Below are 21,604 nucleotides of genomic sequence, written 5' to 3'. Positions count from 1 at the left end.
ACTGAGTGAATCCTGTATCTTCTCTGATCTTTTTCCTTCATCTATAAAATGGAATCAATATTATTAATTCCAATATTATTAATTCATAGTATTACCTATAAATGATAAAACTATTAAGGTACTGTGAAAACATTTTTAATTGCTGTTATTGTCTTCATCACTGTTTCCTTGCTTAGATATTCTAGTGGGCCAGTATGTAATCTCTAGCCCTAGCACATACCAGACTAAAATTGGCAATTGGTTAAAATGAAATTGAATTTCACTTAGGCTGTATCTCTCTTCTATCCAAAATATTTTTACTTTTATTGCATATATCCTCATATTTTTCCGATTTAGGTAACAAGCAGCATCTATTCCAGAGATCACTGAAATAGGATTTCCCTTCTGAGATTATTTCCTGGGACTGAAGTTCTTGGGTGGAGGGAGAACATGAGAGGCAGAATGGGAAATACGCCCCTAATTTGAGTTAGGGAGAGTTGAATTCATCTAAATTCTTTACTCATTTAGTTTCTAGTCACATTAGAACTGAGTGAAAGCCCAGAATCGTATCAGGAAGGGTGGACCCATAAAACTCACCCAAATAACATGTAACTGTGAGCATACATATATATTTATAGGCATACACACACACACACACACACACACACACACACACATTTTAAATCTCTAATGGAACACAAGCCTGGGAAACATAATTTCAGATGGAAGGTTTGTTACCATGGAAACACAAACTGAATTTTCTGATTCTGAGCTATTCAGTAGAATTCTAAACCACAGTCTCCAAATTAGTTTATGCTCTTTTATCACTTCTGTTGTTGTTTTTACAAAGAAATAAAGAAAATAAAATAATTGAACCTGGAGACTGAGCAGCTGAGGATATAAGAATAGGGAAAAGAAAAGGGTGGAGAAGAAAATGAAAGCAGCAGAGTGTTAGTTCAGGCTGCCATAACAAAATACCACAGACTAGGTGGCCTAAACAACAGAAATTTATTCCTTCATAGTTCTAGAAGTCCAAGGTCCAAACCAAGGTTTGGTTTCTTCTAACATCTCTCTCCTGGGCTTGTATATGGCCATCTTCTTACTGTGTCCTCCCATGGCTTCTCTCTCTGTGCACCTACATCCCTGGTATCTCTTCCTTTTCTAATAAGGACACTAATTCTATTGAATTAGGGCCCCACCCTTATGATCTCATTTAACTGTAATCACCTATTAAAGGCTCTATCTCCAAATACAGTCATATTTGGGGTTAGGGCTTCAACATATGGATTTTTAGGGGACACAATTCTGGTTATAACAAGCAGAGTAAAGAAGGATTGGTGTTAACTAATGGCTTCATAATTAAAAAATGTTTTGTCATGTCCATTAGCAGCAAATCAGAAAGCTACAGATCTTTGTTTCTTTTCTTTATTGAGGGTTTGAGGGCAGGGGTGATGATCTGCTTGCTTTGTTGGCTTAGATGCGTGGGTTTTGGAGTCCTGAGTCTTTCCTATCCTCACCTTTCTGGTGATCTCTGTGTTCTGTTCTCTTCAAATATCCTACCTTTGAGAAATTGAGGCTTCTAGTCATTCCAGGTAGGTCTTCAAAATTAAGCAACCCAATGATGACCCAAGTGGCTGGAGAGGAGCCACAGAACACCTGCCCTGATATACCAAGTTCCCAAAGGGGTGGGATGCTATATGTCTCTGGCCTGATCCTCTATCCAAGACAAACCTTACCCTTTCCTGCCAATGTATATGAAACAGTACATTGATCCAAGTCAATTCAAAAAAATACTTATTATTTGGGAGGCTATAGATACTGGGATAAAAACATCTCAGATACTGTCCTCAGGGAGCTTACAGTCAAGTGGGGAAGACAATTAGTGAGGCAGAATCAAACACATCTCAATAGTCCAAGGGGCAGCACCAGTGAAATCTCAGGTGAGAGTGATTCATTCTGACTGGGAGAATCAGGAAATACTTCATGAAGAGGTAAGGTTTGGACAGGACCTGGAATAATGAACAGGAATTTTGCAAGTGGAAAAATCACGGAGTGTGGGCTATAGGGGGTGGAGTGTAAAGAAAGCAAATCATTCCACCCAGATGAAAAAGCATGAGCAAAGTCATGGGAGCACAAAAACAATTGTAATCTTCAGAGATAAATACTAAATCTGATACAACTGGAGTGGTTGCTCTCAATCTTTAGAGTGCACCAGATCACCTGGAGGGCTGTTTAAAACAAGGGAAGGACAAATAAGATAAAAACAGAGAGGGAGGCAAACCATAAGAGACTCTTAAATACAGAGAACACACTGAGGGATGCTGGAGGGGGTGGAGTGGAGGGGTGGGGTGGAGAGGTGGGCTACATGGGTGACAGGCACTAAGGAGCACACTTTTAGAGACGAACACTGGGTATCATATATAAGAGATTAATCACTGGGTTCTATTTCTAAAGCCAGACTACACCGTATGTTAACCAACTTGAAAAAAAACAAAAACAAAAACCAAACAAAAACACAGATTGCTGCCCTGCCCCCTCCCTCAGGAGTTTCAGACTCAGCTCTGGGTAGAGGCCAAGAATCTGCATTTCTGACAAGCTTCCAGGTGATGTTGATATACCGTGGATCCAGGGGCCGCACTTTGAGAACAAGTGAAGAATAGTGAATGAGGTAGTGGTAGATAATGCTGGAGTGTGGGCTTTTTTCTTTAGACAACAGAGGGTCATTATGTCAGACAACCACTTGGAGGATGAATTGTAAGGCTAGGGGAAAGCTTGACAGCTTCCTCGGAATGGGGGCAAGTTCTGAAGCTGTTTTATTTATTTATTTTTTAATTTTTTTTAATGTTTATTTTTGACAGAGAGAAAGAGAGAGAGACAGAGCATGAGTGGGGGAGGGGCAGAGAGAGAGGGAGACACAGAATCCGAAGCAGGCCCCAGGCTCTGAGCTGTCAGCACAGAGCCCGATGCAGGGCTCGAACTCATAGGCCGGGAGATCATGACCTGAGCCGAAGTCGGACGCTCAACCAACTGAGCCACCCAGGCACCCTGAAGCTGTTTTAATTATCCAACTGAGAAATAATGAACAATAAGAGCCTACTATGGAATTTCCTCATCAGAATAGAGAGGAAATTAAAGATGCAAATGACATTCCAGAAGCAGAATTAAACATGGAAGGAGAAGAGAAGAAGGTAAAGATCACATTACAGTTTCTTTTTAGGAGACTGGACAGATTTTAAAGCATTCCAGGGAAAAGCACAGGAAGAGGAGCAGGAGTGAAAAAATGGCACTCGTCCTTGGGATGGGTCCTGGGTGCCCAGAGATGAGGCATGTAGAAATGAGCAATGGGTTATTGGAAACCGGCTGGAGCTCTACAGAGAAGTGGGGATGAAGATAAAAGTTAGCATGAAAAGAAAATACACTCAAGGCAGAATGTGAGGAGTGGCTATTAAGAGGCCAGAAGAGGAAGGGGAACCAATGAAGTGGACCGAGGGGGAGCCATGGGCAAAAGCTTCTGAGAAGCCCGGGAGAGACCGAAGAGGAAACAGGTCAGCAGAAGCGGTGGCAGAGTGAGTTAGAGACAGTCAGAGAAGCACTTTGGTGGCTGATGACTTGGACACTCCTGTTTACTTATTCTTTCAAAAATATTTGTCGAGTGCCAAAAATATACCCTACATTTATCTGAATGCTGGGGGCACAGTGGCGAGCACAGTCTGCTGCCATGGTGCTTGCGGGATAGGGCTGGAGCCAAGGTGTTTTACAAGTAGAAGCATCCTGGAATCTATCACTACAGTTGCGAACGTAAAGATCAGGAGGGAATAGCAGATGAGAGGGTCAGCTGTAAAAATGGCACTTAAGCTTGGGCTAAGACAGATGAGCTGGGCAAAAAGAAGCAAGAAAATAATGCGTGTGGAAGCCTACAGTGGGTAATATGTGTTGTGTCCCAAGAAAATGAAAGGAAAACAGGTGACAGGGACACAGAGTGAGTGGGACTGGCGAGGTAGGCAGGGACCCAAAAATGCAGGACTTTTGCTCCAAACCTTGTTAAAATTCCCCCACTGCAGAAACGTCTTTCAGAGTCAGTTTGCCATCTCTTCAACACATCAGCCTTGGTGCTTCACATGAACACCAGCTTGTTTTTAAACAAAACTGAAAATTTGAAATTGATAATTCACCTCCTTCACCAAATTTGGCTCTGAATTGCCTTCGGATTTCTTTAGCATTCAAAGCTAGCCTCACAGGACTAAGGCTTGCCATGATTGAAGATATATATAAAAATATATTTATGTGCCTGAGGCTCAGAAAGCAATTTCCAAAGAGAATTTCTAAAGCTGTTTTGAGCATTATAGAGCCTCTTGAGATGATGGATTCTTTCCAAACACATAACAGAACTCTATACACCCTAATGAAAGTTCACAGCAATAATATTGCTTTTTGTCCTCTCCCTGCATGCCTAGCACTTTTGGGGTCTGAGGGCACATAAAGCGTATAAGGCCTGAGCTTTTGCTCTCATTAAGCTCACGGTCTCACTGAAAATTCAGTCTTGCCAGAGGGAAGAGCTTGGCAGTTCCTCTATCCTATTATTAACAATTTTCTACAACTGGATTTATAAGCTTACCTGGAGGGGTAAATCTAACATAGTAATGAGGTGCTTGGGAGCCAGACAGACCAGGGTTTGAGTTCTATCTCTGCCCCTTGCTGGCTGTGTGACCTTGGACAAATTGTTTTACCTCTCTGAGGCTCACTGTTCTTTTCTGTGATGATAATACCTCCTTCATAAGTTCAGTATATGAAGCACTCAGTACTTTACTGGAACAAGTGTTGAGCTATCATTACTATCCTGACAGAGCAAATTGAGGCAAAGGAAAAATGTATCAAATGGGACACAGACACTGGTGATGGGCTTACACCCGGCCTGTCCCCTGCCCCCAATCAGAAGAAGAGTAAGGCTCCTGCACCTTCCAAGCCCTGCCTTCTCCTGCCTCCTCCCTGCTTGAGGCTCTGCCAGTTGTGGGATGACTCTTCTTCCCCAGCCATCTGCCACTTTCATAGACGCCACTTTTCTATGTCATTTTACAAGGCAGCTATGCTTTCGCAGGCTGCCCAAGGTCATTCAACTGCTAATATAGACTTGTAGTCTTGCTCCTCTCCTGACAAGCCACAGACTTTTACTGCTTCAACTCAACCTGCTGGTCCCCTCACACCTTTTCACACCCAGGAGTGTCGGGATTTAAGGCCAGCTCCTGGGTCTTCAAGAGCCACCTTTGTTTTCCTTCCATCCTACCTGGAAACTTGGCAAGGTCTGAATGGGTTAATGTTTCAGAAAACACCTAAGGATGTACACTCCAGGTTCCCACTGATACATTAAAAGGGCGCAAAAGAAAAGTGCTGAGTTGGTGGGTCCCTGCAGCCCGGTTGGGCAGGCATGGAGAGGGGTTGCATGTTACTATACAAGTGTTTCCATTCAGAATGACTCACCTGCTCCTAAGTTGGTACCCTTGAACCCTGGAACAACTTGGCAAATGGAAAACTAAGGAGATTGTTCATGATATATGTTTGTATCCCCAGCACCATGATTTAAGTACCAACTCCTTCCACACACCTCATTTACATACAGTGAACAGATGCACACACTGTCCCAACTCCCAATTTGCCCAGGAATCTGACCCTGGGGCGGGATGGGAGCCCTAGGGACACCAGCCCCCTCAGTTATTCTGGGCCCTTGGGGAAAGGGTACTTGGGCAAGTGTAGGACATTATCCAGTTTTAGAAGAAAGGATGACAGAGGCCATTTTCAGAGGTAACTCCATGACTGTCATGCAAATATAAAATGAATGCATGTCACAGAGTTTACCCAGTTAATTAATTAATAAGGGAAAGCAGACATTAAAACTGCTCCAAATGACAATTTGAATGTTTTTAATTTTATAGACAATTTAAGAAAGAAAATGTACCGTAAGATCACTACATTAAAATCTAAACTGGTTAATGTCTCACAGGGTCAAAAACCATAACCTTGTGGTTATTCTCTTCCCTCCCTCAGGAAAGAAATTATTTTTTGCCCTTTGCCAAATTCTGAATGATTTTTCTCCAGCCAGCTCCAACCTACCCTTCAACCTACCCTCACTTATCCTTCACCCAGCCCCTGTCTCTGCTCTATCCAGACAGTTTGAGACCCAATTTAACTATTTTCTAGAAACCTTCTATCCAAGCTGGATTAACAGCTAGCTCAGCAACTCCTTATGGCTTTGTCTTTTCATCTGTGGGATGCCTGTGTGGCAGGAACTGGAAGACACGGCAACATCAGCTGTGGATCATGATACTCTCTTAACAAGTGGCAGGGGCTCCAGTTGCTGCACACCACAAGTTGATCCACTTACTGCGATTGTGTGGAAGCCCCATCAAACAAGACATGAGAGGCCATGGTTCAACCTGAATCATGGACATAAAGGAGAAACCTCCTGGAACAAAAAGCCAGAATTGGGAAAAATGGCCATAGAAAACCGCAATGAAACTCCTCAAACAGGACCCGTAAGATGTGTGTATTTCGTTTCATGCTAATAATTGTGTTAATTTAATCTCGCTTTTAAAAATTAAACTGAAAAAGGACCACAATGGACATTGTTCCTGTCAGCTGCACACTCAGCGACTGTTTACCACACATCTATTTGTGAGCCTGCACTGTACACAGTGGTGCATATAACAGACAGCATACCTGCCCTTCTGAAGCTTACGGAGAAGGGACTCTAGCAAATACCAATCTTCCCTTACATATTTCATATCTTCTCAAAGGGTTTTCATGTACAAAGCCCTCAAGCCTCAAATCCTTTCAGCTGTTTCTTCAAAATGCATCCTGCCTGTAACCAACTGCACCTGCACCCTTGCCCGGGGGCCCAAGCCTTTCCCATCTCTGGCCTGTGCAGCTGCAGTAGCCTCCTCAAAGGCATTCCTGCTCTCCTCCTCATCTCACATCTATTCCTCTTAATACAGGCAGAAAGTCTTTTAACAACATGAGTCATATCAAGTCTATCCATAGTTTAAAACCCCATCCACCACCTGCAAGGCCCTCATGGTCCAGTGCCTGCCTATTCCCCATACTAACCTCTCTGATCCGGAAAAAGCATGAAATTTGCTTCTGGCTCAGGGCCTTTGCACATCCTATTCCCTACCCTAATTCTTCTCTTACAGACTCCTTTTATCATTCAAACCTCAGTTCAAATATAACCCTTAGAGAAAGCTTTCTTCACCCCCAGTCTTGGTAATGCACCCCTGCCCCAGGTCACTCTATCATATCTCCAAAGCACTCATCACAGTAATTACCTTGCTCTTTATTTGTTGATTTCCTGACTTTCTACACTCAATTGCAAGTTTCTTGAAAGAGGGGCTGTGTCTGCCTTGTTTACTGTTGAATATCCAGCACCTAAAGTAACAACACTTGGCCCACGGGGTACATGGAACGCCTGACATAGTGTGGTTTCCTATGAATATTTGTGGAATGAGAAAATAAAGATGTGACTTATTTTTTTTTTTTATCACAAATCCAAGCATTGCAATTTTTACTCAAGGCAAACACTGGACAGTTAAAAGCACAGAAACAGAATTTAATAAATTTAGAATTAGATGATAATCTCCATGAAAGGGGCTCCCATTGCTCCTGCTAATGAGATATAGCTTAGAGCAGAGTTTGGCACATAACTGGTATATATCCTGCAAATGATATATAAGGCTCAGAGCAGAGTTTGGCAGATAACTGGTACTTAGCATTGATAGTTGGTGCATTTCTGGGTGGAAGAGCCTGCTTAGGCAGGGTGGGGCCAGGCAAGCTGTTCTCTCTGAGGTGAAAGGGAAGCCTGGGTTGGATGGGAACTTCAAGTGCTTGCCTGGCATGCATCCCTTCTAGAAAAGGATTCTTGGGAAGCCGAAGGTCATCTCTGCTCAGTCAACAGCTGAATCTGAGAATGATTTTGTTCCAAACTGATTGCTCTCCTCCTAAGTCCTTCTCTCCATGAAGCTCCTTGAGTGTAGATTCAGAAGTTTATCATCGTAGCATTTTTTTGTCTGTTTCTAACCTATAATTCCTCATTTATAAAAATGGGGGCTCTGGAATAGATCTTTAAATTCCCTTCAGAGCCAACATTTGACGGTTTTAAGTGAAAATGTGTTCCACCTGGAACCAAGGGGTGTTCAGGTCAAACCTTTAAAGAAAACAATTCAAACTTAACTGGAAGGAGGACATCCAGAGTTGGTTATAGAAGCTCCCTCACAGCAGGTGTCCCAGGTAATGAGGCCTTCACTCACCTGACCCCGAGGTAGTACGCAACAGCATGAGATGATTATGAAACCCATATCCTGTCCCCTCCAGGGCTTGGCATTTAGGTTCCTGGAACTTCTCCACTCTAAGCAGTGATACTATTAAAGAATGTTTTAAATTGAGGAATGAGAAACATTCTCCACAGGAGTTTTTAAAGTCCATGTGTGAGACTGGTGTTCTTAAACTCAGCATCACCTGGGGGTGCTTGTTAAAAGTGTAGTCTCCGGCTGACTTCCAGCACTCTGACTCAGTGGATCTGTACTTGCAGAGCTTCCAGTTGATCCTGGTGCAGATTTGTGGTGGAAAACTACCCGCATCCAGTGCGACCTGGTGTGAAGGAACCTGTGCTCTGCGGAGACATGGGCTTAGACAGGCTGGGGACCTCCCCTCCCCTGCTTCCTGTGGCTGTGTGAGATGAGAGGGTCCCAGCAGCCTCTTCACAGGTCAGCTCCAGGCCAGCAGGCTCAACAACCCTGTCAGTCATCTGAAGGGCCTGTCTTCACAATGCCAAATAGCTAAACACTTAGGACAAGGCCATTCATGTCCAGACATACAGGGTAAGTAAATCCAACCTCTGGTAGGAGCAAGTTCTTTGTAGAGCAGTGAACATATGAGCAGATTATCTTAAGGCTATCAAGTCTTGAAAATGTGATTTTTGGGGGGAGGCCATCTCTTGCTCCCCTGTTAAGTTGATTGAAGGAACTTGAATAGCAAGCTTGATTCTGTATGAATGGTATTTTCATCAGGTCTTCTGAAAATGCTGTTTCTCTACTCCTTTCTAGAGGTGATGGCAGGGAACATCAAGCTCTTTTACAAAGACTCTCATCCACCATCACATACAAACCTACAAAATTAAAATTCATGCATTTGTCCTCAAAGTTAGAGAATCTGACAAATATAGAGTCACTGGAGTCACATTTCCCAATGATAGCCACCCCACTCTTTCTCACTGTGTACATAATCAACAACCTGCAGTGATATTGAAAACCCCTACTCAGAGGAAGTCAATGGGGGAAATTAAGAGGCCAGAATTCATACAGGGTTATTCACTATGCGTCAGAGAAACAACCACAGAAACAACCAAGTGGTCCCTCTCAGGCCTCAGCCCCTGAGAACTCTCCCCACACCCATCCCCAGCACCCTACCTCCAGGGGTCTGTCTGAGGCACATAGAAGAAGACAGTTCTCACAGAACTTCTGTGAAACTCTGAGTCCACAGAAGAGCCTGTAAGAAAAGAATCGAAGGCTCAGGGCTCTTACCTTCATTCTATGCCTTCACCTCCTCTCTGCTGTTGAGGTTCTACCTCCAGCCCATAAAAAAATAAAAAGCTTGAGAATGAGAGAGGAAGCAATAAGACTCCTTCTTGTCATGGCACTTGCCACACAGAAAGTACCAAGGGTACTTCTGGGTTGTAGCATATTCTAGTATTGCTATTGTATTGACTCAAAGAGCAATGTTCTTCAGTGCTAGGCCCAACCAGCTCTAGACTCAAACAAAACAAAAAACAAAAAACAAGCATCTAACCAAAAAGTGCAGATTCTCATTACTCCCATGCCCAGATATCAGTGCCTAACCAACTGCAAGCCCAAGGTCACAAGCATTTCAGACTTCAGAGAAAGAGCAAGCAAGACATGACCCTGAGATGACTAGTGGTCAGTGGCAGGCAAGGGAGACTCCAGAGCCAGCAGGTTCTGGCCCCAGAGGTATTGCTAAGAGCAATAATGGCAATAGCTCTGTCAAACCAAAAGAAGAGACTAGCTGACTTCTCTCATGTAAGCAGTAGAAGCATTATTGGCAATGTAATTCTTTATGTGGTGAGTTCCAGAAGCCTTTTACTACCCATCAGTGAGCCAAAATAACTAGAATTCTAAAGTCAGAAAGGACCCAACAGGTGTGGGGACCCATGGGCTCACTGGAAAGAGAAAACTAGGCCAATAGTGCACTGGAGGTGTAGACCCCCTGGAAAGTCGCCAGCCCCCAACTCAGTCTTATAGCTAGCTGACTGTTACCATGCAAGAAACTTGTGCCAGGTTTGTCCGAGCTAATGATTTTTCAACATAAGCCCCAAATTCTGATTTTTATGTGAAATTTCCCAATTTTAAGATGTTGGCAACTAAGTCAATGTTATTTAAAATACTGCAAGGGCCAAAGAAAACCCATCTGGATCTAGGGGAAGGGCAGGTTCAGGTTGTGGGCCTCCAGCTAATAACTTCTGATATATATCAATTATTTAATAGCCAATAAGGTAATAGCTAATAAAAATTGGGTGCTTCACCTGCATTATTACATTTAGTCCTCACAGTTGAGAAAATTAAGTTTATAGAGAACAGGTAGCTTCTCCAAGATTTCATAGCTTTGTACATAGGGAGACAAGATTCAAATCCAGGTCTGACATCAAGTGCTAAACGCTTAGCCATTAAGTGATATTGCAATTCCAGAAACAAACAATAGTTGCCTTTAAACACACTTATCCCAAGGAATGACACACTGAAATTGACAACTGGTTTTTAATCACTTAGTGTTTGTGGGAGGATAAGACCAGGAAAGACAGACTTACAAAAGAGAAGCTATAACCTTCCCAGTGCACAATGGCAGGAATTATATTGAGAATGTTCTTTCATTCTCCATAGTGCAAGAATCCCTTCTAGGCTCCATGGGATGAGTGTTCTAGTCCCTTGCTACTCAAAGGGCAGTCAATGGATAAGTAGCTTTGGCATCTGCTTGGAGCTTGTCAGAGAGGTGAACCTCAGCCACACCCAGAGCAGCATTTATTGAATGGGCCACTTAACAAGATAATCAGCTGATCCTTATGCACAGTGAAGCTTGAGAAGCCTTCAACAGGCCCCAAGTGGCCCTTATCTGAGTTGTTCTCAGCTCTGCGCTGGGCCTCCCATAGTTCCTACCATACTCCATTTCAGACTGCCAACTCCCTAAAGATAGAGGCTTCATCTTACATTCCTTTTTAACCTCTTCCTGGGCATGGTATACAGTCAGTTGGGCCCTATCAACCCAATTGCAGATGAAAGAAGTGGGGTGGTTCTTAAAGCACACTACAGAATATCCTTCCCTAAAACCACAACCATGCAAATTAGCTCAGGCTACCAGACTGGTGGCAGGCCCTTGAGAATGTAAGATTAATGAGCATAACCTTTCAAGTGCCCCAAATATTATCCTGGTGCTCTAGCAATGTAAGTGGTACCTGCACCAAAAGAGCATATATATTCTATAGGCAGAAAAAGATGGTTCTGGCACATTAATTCTCAACATTGCCAGCCCAAAAAAAGCAAACCAAGATTCCTGACTGAGTAAGGGCCTCTGGGCTCCCACAGGGCCATTGTTGGCAAAAACCCTCCCAAAATGCTATGGGCATAGATGTGAAACCAGAACTGGGGTGCTACTACTCATCTGCCTGCTCTAAGGGTGGCTGGAATGTCATGCAGAAAGACGCCCATGCATGGACCTCTAATCCCTTGTACTTAGAGATTACTGCAGAACCTCTTTGCTCCATGGCACATGAGTCCTTTCCAGAAAATGGGGCAAACTCCTGTCCTGACTCTTCTGCCATTGCTGCTAAATTTTCAACTATCCCTGTGCACTGGATACACTCACAGGATAAACATCATGAGAGTGCAGAGGATGGAAAGGCCAGTCAGCTCACGTGCCTGCTCTTGCCAACATACCTTTCCCCACTGGCCCAAGAGCTAAGGCCTCCCCAGTGATCATGCCTTGCAGGAAAATTCTCACTATCCCTAAGACAACCCAAATTCTTTAAGCATATATGTCACTTCCAACTCCTTCTATAGCCCTCACCTGCCTTGGAGACCATAATCACTGAAGGAAAAATAAAGTAAAATTTCCCAACACCCACCTCCTCCTCCCCACGGACCTGCTTTGTGCACGTGTGCAGCTGGAAAGCAGCTCCTGGCTCTAAACCACCAAGGCTTTCCATTCCAGTTAAACTGTGATGTTGCCATGGAAACAACCAGTGAGGTGTTTCTCTGGCCGTGACCCAGGCTGAGGACCCGAGGCCTACATTGCAGACACTCTCATCCCAAGACCCTATGCCACACCTCTCCAACCCAGGATAGCTCCCCGGGGCCTCCATGGGGTTGTTCTAGCCCCGTGTGTGTAGGTGCGTGGACTTACACGTTTGTTTTCTTTTCAGCCCAGCCCCTCCCGACACACAAAAGGCACATTCTTGGGGGAAAAAAAAGAACGAAAAGAAAAAGAAAAATGTATTTTTTTTTCCTGCATTCCAGCTGCCTGAGCTAAGCGGAGGAATGAATGGTTTGGGAAAAATCTCACACAGGAATAAATTTACAAGGGACAGCTGAGCGGATAAATGCAGTCCCCAAAGAGGGGCATTACGAGGCCTTTTGGCAGGAGTCTGCCCCTTGTGCAAAGCTGTCTAAAAAGAAAAACAGAGCAAGAGAGGGGAGCTTTCAAACCCACCCCAAAATAAACCTTACAGAAATCCTTTTAACTCCCTCTAGCTGTTAGCATTTCAAGACAGGAGGAGGCCCATTAACCAAGGCAAATCAATCCTTTCTCGATGGACTGCCTGTGTCCCTGAGCTTGTCTGGGATGCTGCTCTCACTCCTCCCTTATCCAGGTAAGTGGTCCAAACTTATCCAAGTTTTTTGGCTTGACTCATCGTCCACATATTCAAAGACAAAAATGGAGTTTGACCTAGTAAGAATCTGGCAAACAGTGAGAGATGTCTCCCGAGGCGACCCCCTGGGCTGGAAAGTGGGCCAAATAGGATAGGGGCAGACTGGACAGGGCTGGGAGCTGGATGGAGGCCCACCCCGTGGGAAGAGGGAAGCATTACAGGAAAGGATGGGGAAGGGTGACTGTCACCAATGTTGGAGGATGCTGGGTCCGAACAAACATAACGTGTTTGTTCCTTTGAGTCTCCATAGCTGTTTTCTACAAAAATGGAGTAAGATTAAGCCAGAATCATTTTTGGACATTTCCCTCCAAAATGGGTGTTGAACACTTGCCTCTCCCCTGCTTCCTTACCGCTTCCTTGACTCATCACAACTAGTGGTTGGTTACTAGAATTAGGAAAGTCCCCTTGCTTACTTTGAGGTCTGAAAACTCCCTGGACCCATATCCTCTCCCTTTTCTCTGGAAACCAGATCCTAGAACTTTTACAGCTGGCGATGACCTTCTTGTTCCTCATCACAGCTTTTCCCAGGCTCTTTCACCCGCAGGAGAGCCTGAGACTCTAAGCCCAGCCGGATGGGCTCCTCTGGGAAAGCTGAGCTGTTGACCATCACCAAACATGTTTGGATGCCTTGAGCAGTGCAGAGCTCGAGTTACATTACTCCTTCTCCACCTGTATTCTTACTTCTGAAGTCATTGTCAGTCAGGACCTGGTGAACATTTACAGTGCAGTCCTGCACTATGTGCACACTTGGAGACATAGAAAGATACACAATGATTAAGCCCTGCCCCCAGTCAGCTCCAAATTCTGATTAGACAATAATTACCAGTTGCTGTGACTGGCTGTGTTCCAGGCCCTAAGCTTTTTACTGAGTATTTCATTGCGGTAAGTGCTTTGTTTGCATTCAATATACAGGTTTTCTGTGCTAGCTGAAAGTGGTTATGAAACCTCTCATAAGCCAAAATGACGTGAAGCGAAGAAGCAATTACTATTTTGTAAAAGTGAAAATGCTCTTCAGATTTCTTTCAGTTATCAAAAATAGGTACCAATGTAGGTCTTTTGTAAATGCATGAAAAGTGGTATAGGAGCACCTGGTGGCTCAGTCGGTTAAGCATCCAACTTCAGCTCAGGTCATGATCTCACTGTTCGTGGGTTCAAGCCCCATGTGGGGCTGGGATTCTCTCTTTTTCCCTCTCTCTCTGTCCCTCCCCCAGTCATGCTTTCTCTCTCTTGCTCAAAAATAAATTAATTAATTAAAAAGTGGCATAAAGTGAACTTTTGGATAGCAGGAGAATCTGTAGTAGTCAAATGCTTGGAGGAATCTAACTGGAGATGAATCTTGGGTCCACCTCTTATTAGCTGTGCATCCTTGTGCATTAATCTCTAGTCTCATTTTCCTCATTTGTGAAACACATATTTATCTATTTGTATCTACTTTGCAAGATTTTTGTGAGAATTTGATGAAATCGTGTTTAGAAAGCTCTTAACTCAGTGACAAGCGCATAGTGCTCGAAATAGTATTGAGCAAACAGTGCTCAAACAGCATGGTTGAGTTTCTAGGTTGGTTAACACGTGGAGGTGCTAGGAACAAGCACACCCAAGAGCACAGAAGCTCCACCCACTCCCTTCCCACATATCTTGTCTCATGCATCTCTTCCATCTGGATATTCCTGAATTGCAGAAACACCTCCTTTACCCTCAATGGAGGAAACCAGCTACGCTTCATGTGAAAATCCTGCACAGTTCTCAGCCAAAACAGTGACAGCCCATGTTCATTGCATAAGGCTTGCATGTTAAACATGGAGAATACCTCCTATTCCAAGAGGGAAAAGACATAGAGGATCTGCAGATGATCCTGTGCTTCTTCCAACAAAGAATCCTTCACCAGTATCTTGTTTTCTGCTATGTCCTGTGAATCATATGTTAATAGCAACTGGGTAAGGTATGTTAAGTCTGATTTAACAATTAAATGTTTTGTCTTATCTTAATAAGGAAACAAAAATTTAAGAATGTTTTCATTTTAACATAGTGGGTATCTATGTAAAAACACATACACATACTTGTATTTGCAAAAGTGAATTGGAAGAAGATTCCAGACACTAATGAAAATGGTTACCTAAAGAAAGTAGATTGAAGAAGCTATGGATAAGAGTGAAATCTTCTGAGCATATGTTTTTCAACATTTTGTATTTCAATTAAGTAAATGCTTTACATAAAAAACCATATAATTAAAGCAAATAGGAAAAGAAAACAAGCCATAAAATTGAACATAAAAATAATCCAACTGTACAGCATATTAAAATGAGATATTAACTAAGTTAATATTTTAGAAATATTAACTCTTAGTAGTTTTTATGTTGCTAGTAATATTGATAGTGTAATTTGAAACTATTTTATAAAAATTATAGAGAAAAGCATCTCTATTGATGTTTAAAATAAGATTCTCACTAGAAGAGATACAATTATAGAATCAAAGAAGCCTGGGAAAACTGTAACATTAAATATGGAAAGGAAAATGTGGCATTATTGTTATTAATAATAATCAACATCACAATGGCTGCCCCTGATGTGACCGCCACAGCCTACCAATGGTGCTGAGCTTGAACTTTTGTGTCAGAAGATAACATCTCTCTGTCTCCAGCCCTTCCTAGCCAGTAACCCTCAAAAACAGCTACTGTTCTTCCCCAGTCAGAAGGAGCTTAAGAGAAGGCAAGAAAATGAGTGGCTCCTGGGCTGCTTAGAACCTGTAGAATTATTTTCTAGGGACCATTCAGCCATGGCTCTTAAATGTTTCCTTCTGGTGGCATTTGTATGGTCCAAATCTGTCCTCTTCTTTCTGCTACTTGGCTCTCTTAAGAGGCAAGAAATTACAATGAAATCAAGAAAATGCATAAGAAACCCAACTTTGCCTCTTTTGAAAGTTGCCTCTTTGAGCCTTTATCCTTGGATAAGCCATCCCTGCTTTCCGAGCCTCAGTTTTCTAATCTATAAAACAGATATACAATAATGCCCATCTTGCTAGATGGTAAAATTTAGAGATTATATGTATAACATACTTAGTACGTATATTCAATGAATGGCTAGTATTATCCTTATTATTTTTAAAGACATGTGAAAACACTTCATGAGTTGCAAAACTTCACATAAGTGTCAAATATCATTAGTTATGCTTCAGTTTTATCATCAATCATGATACTACTGGTTCTGTGCAAAGAAATTGCACAAAACTTGGCTCTGACTCAATGTGGCAGCAAGTACAGCACCTGGGCAGGATCCACAGCCTGCAGAAGAAAGCCATCCAGCAGATATCTGAGTTCACCATGTGCCTTGTAACTTAGGGGCACAGGTTGGAGTATAGTGATCATTGGGAAGGAGATTGAAGGAATAGCCTTAGTATGTTTCTTTCCTGCAATGAAGAACAGTTAATAAAATCCCTTTGGAATAGCACAAACATTGGCCATTTGGTAGTAGGTGAAGAAGGTGGAAGTGGAGGCTGGGATTGCTTTTGGAGTCCTATGACCACACCACAGGCTGCAATATGTTTTTAATAAGCAATTATTAATAAATGGACAATAACTGCTTTATTAAGACTACATTAAATGCATGTTTGATAGAATGAAGCTATTGAAGAGGGAATTCACTGATATTTTCTTGTTGTAAGCTATTACTTTTGAAATGCCAGGGCTTCATTCTGTCCAGGAGATCTTAGCTTTAGAGGAACTCAAAATCCAAGCAAGAGATTAATCTATCTAAAGAGAAAATGATAGCCTTTCTGAAGGGTATGGGTAATCATCACAAGAATGATGATAGCCAGCTAGAAATCTCATTTCCAGTTGGGCTAAAGGAAAAAGACATCCTAGGGAGGTTCTGCATCCTAACCAAACATAGTAATCATTAACATCTAGTGTAAGCTTCCAACTGTTTGCCAGAATAATTCTATGCAATTTACAAACATCACCTTGTTTAGAGATTCTGGTGACAATTGTCTGAGGTAGTTATTATTAGTATCACTTAAAGAAGACTGATGCTCAGAGAGATTCAGAAATGTACCCAACATGCAGAGCTAGCATGTGGTAGAATGAGGATTCCAAGCAGTTCTGGCTGTCTGGCTCCAGAGCTGACACGCAAGGCTGACTGTGGCTATTCCTATAATATCACTATATAGTGTCCATTCCTATTTTCAGGGTATGGCTTCTGAAACCTGTTCTCAACTTCTTCCTCAGTAACAGAAGAGCCCACAAAAGTTAGTTGAACATGTGGCTACTCGGAGTAAAGACACATTTCCCAGTCTTTCTGCAGCTACATGGAGCCATGTGACTAAGTACTGGGCAGCAGAAGTTTGAAGCAATGTGTCCAATTTCTGGGAAGTGTCCTTAAAGAGAAGGGATGTGCCCTTCCCCTCCCCTTTGCTCTGTCTTCTTTTCCAGCTGTCTAGAATGCAGATGTGATGACAAAAGTTGGAGCCATTATCTTGGGCCACAAGATGGAAACTGCTTATTGAAGATGGCAGAGGAGTGGCATAGAAGGATTCTGGTCACTGACAATTGTGGTCCCACAGTAACAATGCTGCTCTGGCTTTCTATCATTTAATGTGTGGGATGAATAAACCTTTATCTACTTATTTTGGGTTTTCAGTGACTCAGCTGGATAGAATCCTATCTATTGCACCAGGATACCTCCATTCTTTCCCCATCTCTTCCTACTTAAATTCATTGTTCTTCTGTGAATTATCTCCTTTTCCTCTCATACATTTCACCCAAATGGGTTCAAATTACACATGTATCATATTAAACAGATCACCAAAGGGGCATAAGGACAGCCTGGGGTCTCTGGAGAAAGTAGGTATGAGTTGGAGCCAAGAACCAGGCTCTTAGAGGCAGTGTTCTTGGGCTTGGTCAGCACGGAGGGAGTAGTTCAAACCCAGCTCTTCCTGCTCAGTTAGCCTCCCTGCCCTTATGAGGCAAAGCATGAGTCTTGCCAACAAAATCTTTCCAAGAAAATAAATTCCAATCATCCTGCTTTTATAATTTCTCTCCTGCCATTATTCCCAGAAAGATGTACATGATGTGGCTGTCATGAAACATCTGTCTCTAACCTCACCCAAAAATGCCAGGTTCCAGGCACGACCAAGCCAGACTAGACTGGACTTTCCCCTCCTGCGTGTGTCATCCTGTTTATCTTCCAGGACAAGTCCATCTGAGTATGGCTACAAAGAGAAATGTTTCTTACACCCCCCATGGGAGTGGTTCAAAGAGTTCCAGGGTGGATGAGACCTAAAAGTTCCCTGAATCATTGAATCTTAATGCTGGAGAAACTACAGAGGTCATTTTGTCCAAAAAAAAAAACAAAAACAAAAACAAAAACAAAAAGGTGACGGAGGAAGCAACCTAGTTGAGGCCAAATAGTTTGTTATTAGAAAATTGAGACCATTAACAACAACAACAAAAGAAACATTTAATCACTCTTGCTATGTGCCAAACCCTTTGCTAAGCACTGAACATTGACTACATGATTTAATTCTCACAACAACCCAATGAGATAGGTACCCAATCTAGAGGCTCAGAGAAATTAAATAACTTGCCTGATTTTACAAGATGATAGGGTTTTGAGTTAGGATTCAAACCCAAGTGTATCAGTTGCTAGAGCCTGAACTTTGCTCTTTTTACAGCATCATGCTACCAATTCATTCAAGCTTGTTGTCACAGAGTTGTTGTCATCAAGCTTATTCACACACAGTGCTGTCCTTGCAGACACTCAAAGACATTGACACAGATAACCCCTCTGTGGGAGTCTAAAATCCACATCTTCAGGAAAGTTGGGCTTTACTTCTATCCACAGGCACCAACCTAAGCAACCACTTTCAAGGTTCAGGCAAAAGCCTGATGCCAGGATCTCCCCATCCCTTCACCCTCTGATTAGTTTATTCAGTTCTTCAAGAAGTATTTAGTCAGTCAAATAAAACTATGTTCAGCATTATGGTTAAAAAATTTAACAAAAGAGATATGGTACCTGACTTTAAGGCACATTTCAGTGGGAGAGATGGACAATAAATGAATAATTTCATGAACATGTAGTGGCAATTGTGTTAAGTGCCACAAAGGAAAAGTCCACATCACTGGATAAAAGCAACACACCTGGCAAGGGAGTGGGATGTAAGAAGGCTCTGAGATGAATAGAAATTTGGTAAATTCAAGAACGTGAAAGAAGCCAGGGTGCTGAAGACATGACTAAAAATCAGATCACTTATGACCTAAGAGGCCATGTTAGACTATGGGACTTGATCCCAGGAGTAAGAATGAGCCACCGGAGAGTTTTACACAGGCAAAGGATGGAGTCTGATTTGCTCATAAAAATAATCACTTTAGCTGCTACGTGTAGAAGACACTGATGAGAATGGAGATGGAAAGGCCTCCCAAGTTGTCACAGTCATTCAAGTGAGGGGCAGTGAGTTTGGACAAAGGAAGGGCAGAGAAGAGAGACAAGTAGATGCATTTGGGGTGGTAGACATCCTGCACACGGGAGTGAAGAGCTCAGAAGAGCAGCCTTATCTAGAGACTTTGGTTTGGGAGCTGTCACCCTCTAGATGGTATTTGAAGCCATGAAAATGTGCGAGATCTCCCTCAGTGAAGTAACATGACAAGAAAAGACATGAGAAGAAAAGAAACCTGAGAAGTTCTACAACTAAAAACAGGCAGAAGGAAAAGATCCATCAGGAGAGATGGAGAGAATAAATGGCCAGAGAATCAGGGAGCTAACCAGGAGTGCGTGGTGTCACAGAAGACAACACAGCGTTCCAAGAAGGAGCAAATGGTCAGTGGTGTGAACACGCCATAATGGACCAAAAAAAAAAAAGAAAAGAAAAATGAGTGAAACTTTCAGGTTGGTGAATACATGGAGTGCTGGGAGGATGGCATGACAGGAGAAGGCATGGAAGCTGCTCCCCACCCTTGTCCTGTGCATCTCTTCCAATTCATTTGGCTGTTGCCCGATCCTTTCTAATAACCCAGTAAGCCAGGCACTGGTCTAGAGATTTCTACTCAAAGCAGAAGTTCAAAGGCCAATATGTCAACACCATCTAGAAATCTATTATAGATGCTTTTAAATCCATGACAGCAGTACTCCCAAAATGTTGCTACTAAGATTTATTCAGCGATGATTACGGGGGATAAATCAGATGCAGAAGACCTTTTTCCTGCAAAGATGGTTTAGTAAACCATCCAGCTAACTCATGTCCCAGAGACAAATAGCTAAAGGGGTCAATATTGAATTGGAGGATGATGATAATAATGATAATTTTATGAACATTATTTCTTTAAAAAGAAACATAAGATAACATATTTAGAAATTTTCAAGATTCAAAACAAAAATATTGCAAGCTTAGAGTTTATACTTAAAATATTTTTAAGTATTTCTGTTAACTGAAGGGTAAATCTGTAACTGAAAGAGACTTAGTGAAAGTATTATATAAGAATTTATATTTTTGCATATTAGTTTTTTACCATGACTTCATTACTAGAGAAACTTTCCAGCTCAAAGACATATATAACAGCATTGGTTCTTATTTTTTAATATGGTTAACATTAACTGAAATGTATTATAAAATTTAGAATGTTATTCTCTTGACATATTTGAATATATAACTTACTGAATGAGGGCTTGCTTAAATATCACTCTTGAGTAACTATTAAAATAAATCCACTATTATGCATTGCTGCTTCATGATCAAAGACAAAGGCAGTATTTTAATTTGGTTACATTTAGCAAAGTTTGAGGGAAAAAGCTTATAAATATTAACCTCTTTATAATTTTTAATAATTTCTAGAAATTCTTGATTTCCTGAGGGCAAAAGGATCTATGTATGAGAAATGGTATCCAAGTTCGCTGTTTGTTACTAAGTATGTGTTCTGTTTCCAATGTTTGTGATAGTATCAGCCACAGAGACCTTGACTAGTGCCCCCCCCAAAAAATGAATAATGCCCACTGGGTAGAGCATATATTACTGACTTTAGCAAAATCCATTTCAATAGAGTGATGAGGATCAAAGCCAAGTTAGAATGAAATCCATAGTGAATCAGAGGGAAGGGTGTGGAGATGACCATTTCTACAGACCCTTTTTCATTTTAGACTTACCCTGGATTGGCTCTGGCTCACAACCCATTCAGGGTCACCCTAATTCTCACCTCTGTCCCATAGGAGGAAGATGTTAGAAGATTGGAACCAAAACACCCTGGCTCTAGTCCAGCCCTGAGACCAAGAAAATGATTGAAGAAGTAAAAAGCACTAAGTCTAAGTTTATATGAACTGGGTCAATAGTTTTTAAAACCTTGCAATATTAAATCATCTTATAAATGTTATATGTAGGCTTGGGGAATGGTAATTTTCTAACAAGCTAGGAGTTGATTGCAGGGTCAGAACAATAGACATTACTGGATGCTAGGAGAGCAGGGAGGTGTGAAGGAAGTCAAGGTGTGACGAGGTGGGAGCCAAAAGGGTGAATGGAAGGGCCTGCCAAAGACAAGAAGTGATCAAGTAAGAGTAAAACAGTCAAGGCTAGAGACAAAGAATCAGGACAGCTGATGACACTTGACCAATAAAGGCACCCAAGGCAGAGTCCAGGGCCGTGGGATTCAAGGGTGTGAAAAACTCACA

This window comes from Felis catus, chromosome D1 (genome assembly GCF_018350175.1).
Source record: "Felis catus isolate Fca126 chromosome D1, F.catus_Fca126_mat1.0, whole genome shotgun sequence".
Lineage (NCBI taxonomy): Eukaryota > Metazoa > Chordata > Mammalia > Carnivora > Felidae > Felis > Felis catus.
This window is presented reverse-complemented; position numbering follows the sequence as displayed.